Raw genomic sequence first — 12825 nt, forward strand, 5'->3', positions numbered from 1 at the left:
TTATTTGAACGGAGTCGGTGACCGTTGATTTCATAAAGGTGCGACAAGTGCAATAAAATCATATCGAAAATTCATTGTGGGTAAGTACCATAAGTGTCGAAACTTCGACCTTTCAATAATACGGCAATCAATGACGCGTCAGAACTTAATATCAATTCATCGTCTAAGTGTTCAATCAGTACTCATCCCCTCCCTCCACGTGCTTTAAAAAAACTGCATTCATATCTCATGATATCAAGGCTGAGCAACCGGAACACAACAGGGAGTTGCGAGTTTCATTTGTACCGGCGCCATTTTGGTTGAGGTCAGGCAGGTCCAAGTATAGTCAAAATGTCTCCACCAACTCGTGGTTGGACCAGAGCCTCTTTCGGCAGTCCAAAAGTTTCGTTAAAGGGCACAGAAGGGACCGGCGATATGAACCATCAGTCAAAGGGGGGAGAGAGGCAACAATCTTTCCTACCGGGTCATACTGGTGTTCCACCGGAACTGATCAAATTGGGAGTCGGCAGGATTTCGGTCATTCAAACTGAGGCTGGCGGCAGCATGAGAGCGCCAACGTCTCGTGGCTACGTCTTGGTCGTTCCGTGGGCAATCATGGCAGTCATTCTCCATCGGGGGCCCGCGGGTGTCGGGGGCCCCTGCGGCTCTCATAGAATCTTCAAAGCTGAGGAGAACGCCTCTGGACGGGGGTGTTCATTTTCTTAGGTGGCAAGCGACCTGGCCATCTTTGCACGCCGGGTCCAAACTTTGCAGAGTCGACCGCCATTTTACGAGTTCTGCGGCAACCGGCAGTCGTTGGATCGCAAGGGCAGATGGACTCCAGCCTGTCGGGCGTGGTGTTGCACCGCAACAGTGGACGAACCCTTGTCGGGTGAGTGGAGCGTTGGGGGTGCAGCTGAGGGGCCTCTACCTGGGGAGGTGGGAGAGGCTCGTCCGCGCCGCCTCTCCCTCCCAGTGCACCCCACGCCGTCTCCCGGCGCTGACTTTCGTGATGGCCGGACCAGGTGATGAGAGAGGGGGGGGTCGGAGGCATAAGCAAGACATCCCCCCCCCCCGTGGCCTGCAAGGCGTCAGAAGAAGAGGATGGGAATACCAGTACATTCCGGGCCATCCACTCCACGACTTCTCTCCGGCCGATGGCATTCGTGATGGCCGGACCAGACGATGAAAGAGGGGGGGGGGGTCGGAGGCATAAGCAAGACATCCCCCCCCCCCGTGGCCTGCAAGGCGCTAGAAGAAGAGGATGGGAAGACCAGTACATCCCGGGCCATCCACCCCGTCTCCTCTCCGGCCGATGGCGGCCAGCCGGGCCCCGCCCTGCACGTGTCGAGGCCTCGTCTTCCGGATGGGCGTGACCGTGGACCTGTTGCACTTCGGGAGCTTCCGGAATGGGGGTAGGTATCTGCTGACTTGTATCTGTCTTATGTTACCGTTATTGGGCGTGGCGGGCGGTGGGACAGACATGTTTGGAGCAGTGAGGGGCGGCGGAGCCTAGCTACCTCGTGGCTGCCGTGATGTCAAGCTTGGCTTCTCTCACCACTTCCATGTTTCTTATTGCGGGCTATTTCTAACGTTTCTTGTTTCTGGCGAAGTAAAAAAAAACAACTCATCAGTGGCCTACTGATTTTGCTCGATTTCTTTTTCCTTCCTTTTCTAGTGCGTTTCGTGCTAAAGTTTCTGTTAACAGGATACGGTGATCGCTTCGTATTTTAAGTATGTCCTTTTTATTAGGGGCGCCCTCCGGTTGAGCCAGATGATCTACCTCTAATAAATGGTCCGGGTGTAACTGGTTTATCAATCAGTGGGGAGCGGATAGGCATGACAGATTACAACGAGAGACAAAGGTCCGCATTACCTACCCTTCACTACTTGCAAAGACTAGACAGAATATTTCTATTCCACGTTATTTGCAAACAGAGAATACCTCAAAAGAACTATTCCTTGAACAATAAATGTCCAGACAATCAATCAATCAGTGGGGAGAAAAACAGGCATGACGGATTACAACGGGGACAAAAGTCTGCTTTACCTATCCTTCGCTATCTGCAAAGGGAGACAGAATATTCCTATTCTTCTCTGTTTGTAGACAGGTAATATCTCTAAAGAGCGATAATCGATAAAAATCGATAACAAACAATCAGTGGGGAGAAAGATAGGCATGACGGATTACAATGGGGACAAAAGTCTGCATTACCTACCCTTCACTATCTGCAAAGGGAGACAGAATATTCCTATTCTTCCCCGTTTGCAGACAGCGAATGTCTCAAAGAGCAACAGAGCAACCAATCAATCAGTGGGGAGAAAAAATAGGCATGACGGATTACAACGGGGGACAAAAGTCCGCATTACCTATCCTTCACTATTTGCAAAGAGAGAGGAACGTTCCTATTCGTCGCTGTTTGCAAACAGAGAATGTCTCAAAGAGAACCAATACTTCAAGTAGCGACCAAGGCTAAATGAACCAATCAATGAACAATACCAGTATTTAAATACCGATTCCAAAACAATCAATCAGACGTAAAGACGTCCTACTTAACCTTACCCGGACCGGACCGTGTGGACAGTTCTTCGCCTTCCCTTTCCAGCGCCTGATCGTTCTCTTACTCCATGTTTTTACCGCAGCATTCCTGTGGGATCCCAGTCAGGACAGTAGGTCACTTGAGAGAGGTCCGTTCGGAATCGGTGAAGTTCATTCAATCGGCAGCCGGACGAGGGCCCTCTCAAGGCAGGTATACTCCAATCGTTCAGATGTTCACCCCATCGTCTGGACCTCTCTTACCGGACCTTATGTCGCTGATGGGCCCCGCGTTGGGACGCCAATTGAGGAAAAGCAGTCCAATTTACAACCGATGCCCAGGCTGCTGGCACACGACGCCTCTTAGTTCCCATTTTTACCAGTTACCAAATAAAGAGACGGGCGCTGGGAGCGGGAGTGCAAGAACAGAGTTTTATTTCTCATGAGGAGAGCCTGTCATTTCGGACATACGCACAATGTCTTCAAGAGGCTTCGTCTTTTATACACAGGTTTATGATGCACAAACATTCCTTATTGCAATAAAGAAACTTTGAAGTACGAAAAGGCATGTTTGGAATCCCAGCTTCAGGGCTATTCCCACATCAGTCGCTCGGATGTCGTTTCCCCTTCCAAATGTAACATGTGATTGTAATCTTGCAGCCGGACATTCCAACAGGACACGAGGGCAAGAGGGGGGGGTGGTCAGATCTAAGGTTGGGCAAGCGATAAGATCGGGCACTTCGGTTGGTGTATCACGTTTTGCTATGCGGGGCCAGGGGGAGTACATCCATGAGGCTTTGTTTCATGACTTGGGACCGGGTCGAGAGGCCAGGTGTAGCCGGGGGGTCATCAGAAGAGGGGAAGGGTGTTCCTGGGAAGAATGCAGGGGGTGTCGGTTAGGCAGGGGTGTCATTTTTAGAGCGGGGTCGCGCAGAGGGAGAGGGTTTTATGGCCTATGCATGAGAGACCGGGGGCTGTCGGGGATGCTTGCGAGGCTGGGGAGTGAGGGGGAGAGAGAGAGACGCTGGCTATCGGGAGTGGGCAGAGAGGCCTTGGTGCCTAAAATGGCTGTCGTATACGTGCGTGCATGGGCCTGTACTGGCGAGATGATGTGGGCAATGCTTCGCGGTATTCGTTCTGCTTACAGCGAGGGGTATGGTGAACACAAATGAACGCCGCTTATGTACATATACATTGTCATTTTCCACAGCATCTCTGGTTTAGAGGGTTGCGGCTTGTTCCAGATTGGTGCAGCTATGTGGAGGGCTTCTTGTCTTTCTATTTGCCTCTGTTCCAAGTCTGGAATTGCCACTTGTGTTTTCAGTTGCATGGAACTTCCAACTCCCCCCGGCGCCGATTTCTTCAGCCCTATCATGGGAGCTGCAGTTGGTCTGGGCTCTGTCAGCAGGCCCGATTCTTCCAGCCAGAACAAGAGCACGGATGGGGTATCAAAGAAGCGGGCAAGCCCTTTCGTAGCAACTCGTAACTTATAGAGCGCATGGGATGGCTGGGATGATTAAGGAGTAGCGGATGTTTAAGTCGCGGAGTTTGTGTTTCACCTCACTGAGGGATCTCTTCTTGTTTGCACTTGTTACATGTAAGCCGGAAACAGCATTATTTATTGGTTCTGTATCCTAAAATCATTGAGTTTGTGGGCCTCCCTCAGCACCGTGTCCCTGTCGTCCAACAGCCTGAAGAGGAACGGCCTTGGTCTGGTTCCCGGAGGCGGCCTGCGGGTCGGCAGTCAGTGGACTCGCTCTACTACAAAGTGAGCCGATGGAACATCTTCTGGGAGCAGATCCTACAACCAGCGCTCGACGTATGCAATGGGGTCTTGTCCCTCCTCACCCTCGGGCAGGCCCGCTACTCGAATATTGTTTTAGCGGGAATGGCCTTTTGTGCCCTCCAGCCTGTCCTCCAGCGTATATACTCACTCCACTCCAGCGTATATACCCACTCCACAAGCGCTATTACGTGGCTTCTAGTGGTTGGTTTCAGCTCCAGCAACGTTTGCTCATTGGTTTTGTACCCTGTCTGACAGTTTGCGGTGGTCTGCTCACAATAATGTGAAGTCAGACACAACCTTATCTATTTTGGTCTCTAGCAAGGTACGGGTGTGTTCCAGGACGGCTCCTAGTTTCTCCACTGCAGACAGGACAGAGTACATTTTTGTGGAGAGTGTCATGGTTAATGTCTCTCCCTCCTATTCTGCCGTTGTTTGCCAGGCTTCCTGAGCCTCTGATTGCATGGCAGTTTGCTGCATGCTTGCACTTATGCGACCCATTACCAGTTTCTGCGTGGATGGCATACAGTTGACAGGGATTGCTTGTACAATCTTTGCATGAGGGGTGTGCTGAGTCCGGGGAGGTGCAATGCTGAATAGTGCTTGTCCCTCAGGTTCCCACTGAGCGTTCCAGTGTGATGTCGACTCCACTTAGCCAGACTGTCACTGTCCTTGGGCGTTGTAGACTCTACGGCACAGTCAAGATCAGCATAAGGCAGCACTCCACGGCCCACGACCTGCAAGTGTTTAGCGCCCCATTCTCCCCCAGCAGACAAAGAGGGAGAGACAAGACATGAGGGGAGTCAATCCTGCAGGTGTCTTAACACAGGTTGCCCTGCCTTTGCTATTGCGCTGTGCGCTGCGCTTGGGGCTCCGGCTGCCTGGATATCCTCTTCCCAATCAGATCAGTGAAATCATGCCCCAAGTGCAGGCCATTGTGATGACCTTAGGTTTCAGGGGATCAGGCTCACGACCGCAATCGACCATGAGGTGTCCTGCTCCACCCAACTCTACTCCACTGAGCAGAGTCCCCGGTTCGGTGCCTCAAAGGATTTTCTGTGGCAGCACAGGCATCCACTCACTGGCTCTGCTTATCTCCGGCTGCCGCGTTCGTCCTGCAGGGTCCTAAGTTATGGGCACGGGGCAAGAGGCGCTCCTCTTCTCCCCATCCATTCCACTGTCTGTTCCCTCTCTCCTGCATGCAGCCTCGTATTCCCTTAGTTTGTAGCTGCAAGGCCCAGCCTCCGCCTGCCGCCACGGAGGTTCCCGGCTTTGTTTCCCCCTTCATGAGCCTCCGTCTCAGGTGAGCCCAGGAGTTGGTGCTGCTCACACTGGAGTCCGCTACAGACACATTAGCCTGTGTCGGCCTTCTGCCGCTGCCGTGGCAGGACCAATGCTAATCTCACATCCCGCTCGCGTAGGCTACTCGCTCAGCATATGGGGTGGGGGACTCCCGCCCCGCGGCCTCAGCATGATGTGGCCCCATCGCTCCCAAAACTTCCCCCCAGCGGGGTCTCGAGATCCAATTCCAGGCACCCCTGCGGAACCCACGCTCCACGTTCGAACACTTCAGTTTCCTACTGTTGGATGATGCCTCTGGGTGGCATCTTTGCAAGCCGCTTGATTGCCTGCGCGTTCGCCGTCCTACATAGAGAGCAGACGTCCTGCCCCTGAGGCTGTTAGTGTGGTCACGACCTCAGCATGGCGGTGAAAAACTGGCACCACTCGATGTTCAGGACCTCTGGAGCACTAGGGGCTTCTGGCTCATCGTATTTGGCCAGTTAGCACAGTTATCAGGATAATCAGCGGATTGTCCGAGCGGAGTGCTAGAAGTTCACGTCCCCCATCTTGGCTGGCTAGCCATGGCCCCAGCAGCACCACCACTTCTTTAACCAATAAACATCCATACAGGTAATGAACTGCAGACATCCTTGACAGGACTGGGACAGTCCTAGATGGTCATTATGAGTAAGCATCATTAAATAGACACTCCTTTCACTAACTAAACATAATGAAACTGATTCACAAAGCAATCCAGTGAACAAACACAAATGGCAGGATCTTCTACTGACATTTAAACATGCATTAACAAATTCAAAAAGTCCCTTGCCTATGTCAGAGTTATTGGCTTTGCTTATGTCTTTTATAAATGTTGTACAGCAGCGTGGCTGCTGTTCAGCATGGCTAAACGTTATAGGCACGTTAGATTAGAGTGTCGTAGAGGAGACTGCAGTAGAGTGGCATAGAATGGAGTTGCATAGAGTAGTGTGGCGTGGATTGGAATAGAGAGGCATAGAGTGGAGTGGCATATAGTGGGGTGGCGTAGAGTGCTGAAGAGTGACATTGTGTGTGTATATTTGTAAAGCGCACTGCACTGCCGCCCCATCTCGGGGCATCCTGGCGCTGTACACCGCTGTGGAACTCTTCCTGGCTTTTCCTGTGAGATGCCCCCTCCAGGGCACCCCCAAGGTGAGGCCAGGCATCCCAGTGCTGTTGGGGCCGTTGTGGAGATTAAGCAAGCTATTGCCCAGAGCTGCAAAGTGGGACCCATGATTAGAGTAGGCACCGAGGCGAGAATTATCGAGTCCGTGGACATTGAGCCCAAGACCCTGCCGCGTTGGGAATTAAACCCTGGTCCCGGGCCTGACCTCTGCTTCAGGGTCTGCCGCTTCTAACCAGTGAGCCACACTTCTCCACATTGTGTGGGGTGGGGTGCTTTAGAGTGAAGTGGCATAGAGCAGAGAGGCATAGAGCGGAATGGCATAGATTGGCATGGAGTGGAGTGAAAGAGTGGCCTAGAGTGGCATAGAGTAGAGTGGCGTTGATTAAATTGATGTAGTGTGGAGTGGCTTAGAGTGGCATAGAGTCGAATGGTGTATAGTGGCAAAGAGTGGCGTGAAGTGTCATAGAGTAGAGAGGCGTAGAGTCGAGTGGCATTGTGTGGACTAGGGAGGCACAGATTGGAGAGGCATTGAGTGGTGTAGAGTCACATAGAGTGTGGTGGCATAGAACGCATGAGTGGAGTAAAGTGGGGTAGAGTAGAGTGGCATGGAGTGGCATAGAGTATATGTGCATAGAGTAGAGTGGCGTAGAGTGGCATAACGTGGAGTGCTGTAAAGTGCCATAGAGTGGCATTGTGTGGAGTGACACAGAGTAGAGTGGCACAGAGTAGAGTGGCATAGATTACAGTGGCAGTGAGTGGAGGGGAGTTTCAGAGAGCAGAATGACATCAAGTAGGGGTGGAGTATAGCGGTGTGGAGTAGAGTGGCAAGAATTAGAGTGGCAAGAAGTAAAGTGGCATGGAGTGGTTTAGAGTAGAGTGGCATTGAGTAGAGTGTCATACAGTGGTGTAGAGTGACATAGAGTGGAGTAGAGTGGAGTGGTGTAGAGTGCAGAAGAGTGGCCTTTTGTGGAGTGGTGTAGAGTGATGTGGCGTGTAGTGAAGTAGAGTGGCGTATAGAAGAGTGGCATTATTAAGATTAGTGTGGGGTAGTGCAACATAGACTAGAGTGGCATAGAGTGGGATGGAGTAAAGTGGCATAGAGTGGCGTGGAATGGATAGGAGTGTAGAGTGGCATAGAGCAGAGTGACTTAAAGTGAAGTGGCCTAGAATGCACTAGAGTGGCCGAGAGTGGAGTAGTATAGAGTAAAGTGGAGTGGCGTGGAGTGGAGTAGAGGGACATAGAGTAGAATAAAGTGGCTTGGAGTGGCATTGCGTAAAGTAGAGGAAAGTGGGGTAGAGTAGCATGGCATATATTAGAGAGCTGTACAATGGCATTGAGTGGAGTGGTGTAGAGTGGATAAGAGTGGAGTGGCATCAAGTAGAGTGGCGTAGGGGGCGTGGCTTGGACGCCGATGGGGATGGAGGCGTGAGCCTGTAGCTCCGCGCCCGATCCCAGCATTTATCCTGTCTGTACCTCCTGGACGCCGCTTGCGACGCAGGTGAACTGAGGGGAACACCGGGGGAAGCTGAGGCGGTCCCTGTCAGCGGAGTAGTGGACTTGGCGGCGATCGGGGAGCTGACTTGAAATCGGAGGAGCCGCGACCTGGACACAAGATGGAGGTGGCCCGAACGGAGGAGAAGAGCACCGGGGAGCGGTGCTGTGAGGACGCATGGCAGGACTAGCTTAGCGGCGCGGAGGAGCAGCGCAGCAAGAGACGTCCCCACCGAGGCGCACTGGACGAGTTCTGAGGACTGCTGGTACCCCGCCGTGGCTCCGGGACACTGTGGACGGGGACGGGGCAGTTGTTCCCTAAGATGGCGGCCACAAGGCAAGTGCTCTGTGCCCTGAAAGCGGCCTGAAGGGATTGCTGTGGAGGCTTATGAGCTAAGACCGGGTGGCGGCTCCCGGCCGAGAAATCGGCGACGGCTCTGTACCCCTGGGCGGAGCAGCAGACGGCGGATGGCACTGGGGGCAGGGGAGGGCGCGCTCACTGAGGAGGGGCTTGTGAAGGCTACTGGCCCCTGCGGGGGGTGACGACAGTGAGCGGAGGCGGCCCTCCTGTTGCTTGGAGCCCTGAGAAAGTGTGGTGGGTGGGTCGATCCCCTGGTCTTGCGCCTGGCTGCCCGGGTGGGAGCGTCCGGGATGGCTACATTCCTGGCAGGCCGTTGGTAGGGTCCCTGCGGCAGGGAGACGTGCTGGAGGACTGGAGGCCTACTGGATCGCGTGCGGCCGGACAGGGAGAGGGGGACTGGCGGAGCGCCTTCGAACCGGACTATGACCTCCCGGTTGGCCGTGCCTCGGTAGAAGGGCGGACCGTCACGAGGTGCTGATCTGCCCCTGTGGCCACAGCGCTGAGTGTCCATTCGGTGCACGGAGTACGCGCCTGAACCATCTTCCACCGAGGTGGTGTTCTGGAGAGTGTGGAAGGCCGCAATTGCCGGTGAGATGAAGCCGAAATTGAAACCTGAGAGCGAGATGGGACGACATGATGGCCAGGAGGCTCATGGACACCCTGAAGAGTCCGCGCAAGAACAAAGGCTCAACAAGCGCCTCAACGGTATCCTGGAGGCAATAGCAGCGACAAAGGAGTCATTGCACCAGGATATAGCGCAAGTAGCGACGGGGCTGGGGCTCCTGAAAGCGGATCATGCCAAATTGGTGGACAGGGTTAAAGAAACCGAGCTAGTACTTCAAGACCTGAAACCGGCGGTGGTCACGGCGGAACATAAATTGGATGACGTGCTGAGCCGCCTGGCAGTCCTGGAGAGGAGGGCCGAGGATTCCGAAAGCCGCAACCGGCGCAATAATGTCCGAGTGGTGGGTCTACCGGAAAAATCTGAAGGGGACGACATGGTTGCGTTCCTGGAGAACTGGTTCAGGACTGTGGTTGCCCCGGAAGGCCTCTCCCCCTTCTTCACCCTGGAGAGGGCTCATAGGGTCCCAGCTAAGCCGCCTTTGCAGGGTCGTCCTCCCCGTCCGGTGGTGGCCAGAGTGTTGCACTTTAAGGATAGAGATCTGTTGATTCAGAGGGCTCGTTCAGTGGGGCCTTTCCACGTGGAGAATAGCACGGTCACACTCTTCCCGGATTACGCTCAGGACGTTCAAAGGCGCAGGGCTTCGTATCTATCGGTGAAGAAGGAGCTTAGAGATGAGGGGATCCAATATTCTCTGCTCTTCCCAGCCAAATTGAGGGTCATCATGGATGGATCTACACATTTTTTCCTGACGCCTGAGGAGGCCTGGACATGTCTTGAACCATACAGAGCTGGTACGGACCGCAGAGGAAGGGAAGAATGGGGCAAGCCGAAGCCGTTGCAGGTGCGCAAATCGCAGCGCCTCCGCAAGCGGAAGAGAGCTCTGCTGAAGAAAAAGTCTGATCAGATGGCCGCCGACAAGCGGGGAGCCCTGGCGGCGACAGCGGAGATCACAGGTTCGCAAAAAAGTGGATCGCCCAGGGGGTCGGAGTCTGAGGAGAAATCGGCCACGGAGCTCTCTGATGTGGACAGTGCCGGTGGCCCGGTGGTCACGCCCCAAACAGCAGACGAAATCGTGGGTTGATGACTCCTTCGGGGCTGTGCCTCCTGAGAACTGGCCTTGCCGGAGCGGATGTCCCAGGCACGCGATGGAACTGGTATTCAGGTGATGCACTTTTACATGGGATCTAGGGCTTGGAGTGATGGCGACGCAAGCCGCCCGTTGGCCCAGACCCGCCCTCTTATTGCCCTTAAGGCTCTCTGTGGTGGCTACCACAGATTAGAACTGTGTGCATTGTTTTGGGAGTTTGGATGGGGACTGATAATTTGTTATTCGGTCCTGTTCTGGGGGGGTGGGATGGGGGAGTTGTGCAGGGGGTTGTGTTTGGGGGTCAGGGCTGTTATGGTGTGGGCGGAATGAATGGGGAGATGGAAGAGCTGAAGGGTGACAACGATGGGGACATCACTTGATTTGAAGTGTCTCACATGGAACGTGCGTGGTTTGCAAACTATGTCGAGACGCCATAAGGTGCATGCATACCTGGTGCGACGCGGGGTCCATATAGCGCTGCTTCAGGAGACTCATCTTACCAAGCTGGAATGCGTTGCCTTGCAGAGGAGATGGAATGGCCAGGTGTTTAGCTCGACGTACTCTGCGTTTGCCAGGGGGGTCTTGGTGTGGGTGCGAGCAGGGATCCCCTTCCAGGTCACAGATCCGGAGGGTAGATATGTGGCGGTGGAGGGTAGGTTGTACGGCCGAGATGTGGTACTTTGCAGTATTTATGCCCCAAATTCGGATCAGGCCCGCTTTTTTGAGAAACTATCGGGTTCTCTGGCACATTTCCTGGCGGGAAAAGTCCTGATGGGGGGAGATTTTAACTCAATAGCGGACCCATTACTGGATAGGTCGCACCCACCGTTGCATACCTCCCCGGTTCGTAGGCTAGCTATACAGAGAACGGCATGGCAGGACCACTGGGGCCTCATTGATATATGGTGGGGACAACACCCTACTGATAGGGACTACTCCTTTTTTTCTGCACTCCACGAGCTGCATGTTCGGATTGACACGATTCTATGTAGTGCCACGATAGCACCCCTGATGACACGCTCAGAGTATTTGACTAGGACCATATCGGATCATAACCCCCAGCTGGTCCACGTCAGGTGGCAACGTGAGAGAACGGCGGTCCCCACGTGGCGGCTGCGGCCGGAGACTCTGGAGGATCAGAGTTTTAGCGCTGACCTCCGTACGGGCATTGAAGGTTACTTTACTGAAAATGATGGAACGGCTACCACTAGGGCAATAGAATGGGACGCGTTCAAGGTGGTGGTAAGAGGGCTCTGTATATGGAAGTTCTCCGGGGTGCGAACGGCACTCATTGCTGATCTGGATAAGGCAAAGGGGGCACTGCGGGACTTGGAGCAGCGGCGGCCGGAGCACCCGACTCTGCACACAGAGCTTTTGGAGGCATGAGAACTGGTGGCCACGGAGACGGGTAGACTAAGAAGTTATGATTACCGACTGTATACGACAAAAGTACATGCAGAGGGAGACAAGGTGGGAACACTATTGGCGAAATTGGCCAACCCGGTGCCCAGGGGTTTCCCGATCCTGAGCATGCGGGGAGTGACGGGAGAGATGGTTTATTCCCAGACTGCTGTCCTTTCCCGCTTCCTGGGGTATTACACAACCCTTTACGGAAGCCAGCTGGAGGCAACAACCCCTGATATAGAGGGTTACTTAACAGGGAATCAGCTCCCTCAGTTGGATGAGGACAGCGCAGAGGATTTGGGTCGCGCGATAACGCTTCCCGAGATCAGAGGAGCAATCAAACAGATGGCTCGGAACAAAACCCCGGGAGTAGATGGCCTACCGGTGGAATTTTACGCTAAATATGTCGACGTTTTGGCACCTCGGCTACTTGTGGTTTATGCTGAGGCGATGGAGCTGGGACACCTGCCTCAGTCGATGAGGGAAGCGCTGATAGTCCCGCTTTTGAAGCCGGAAAGGAGAGTAATGATGTGACCTCCTATAGGCCGTTGGTCATGCTAACGGTGGATTATAAAATCCTGAGCCGTATTCTGGCAACCAGACTCTTGCCTCACATGACCGCACTGGTCCATGATGATCAGGCCGGATTTATCCCGACCAGGAACACATCGTCCAATATCAGCCGCCTTGTGCGCGTGTTAGAGAGTTCACTGGACCCAGACCAGATGCCGGCAGTGCTGTCCGTTGACATTGAAAAAGCTTTTGATAGTTTAGAATGGAGATATCTTGACAAGGTGCTGGAGAAGTACGGTTTGGGCGAACATTTTGGACGCTGGACGAAGGTCCTCTACTCCGAGGCGACCGCCAGGGTGAGGCTAGGATCGGTAATATCCTCCGAATATCCGGTGCGGAGAGGGACGAGGCAGGGATGCTCACTTTCCCCGCTGCTATTCGCACTGGCGATGGAACCGCTAGCGGCCCAGGCCAGAACGGGGAGGGCCTATGCTGGTATTATATGCGGGGGGATTCCTCAATACATCTCACTCTACGCGGATGACTTGCTGGTGTTCTTGGAGGACACGGCCGGGGCCCTAGACGGGGCAACTGCGATGCTG

This window comes from Lissotriton helveticus, chromosome 8 (genome assembly GCF_964261635.1).
Source record: "Lissotriton helveticus chromosome 8, aLisHel1.1, whole genome shotgun sequence".
Classification (NCBI taxonomy): Eukaryota; Metazoa; Chordata; class Amphibia; order Caudata; family Salamandridae; genus Lissotriton; species Lissotriton helveticus.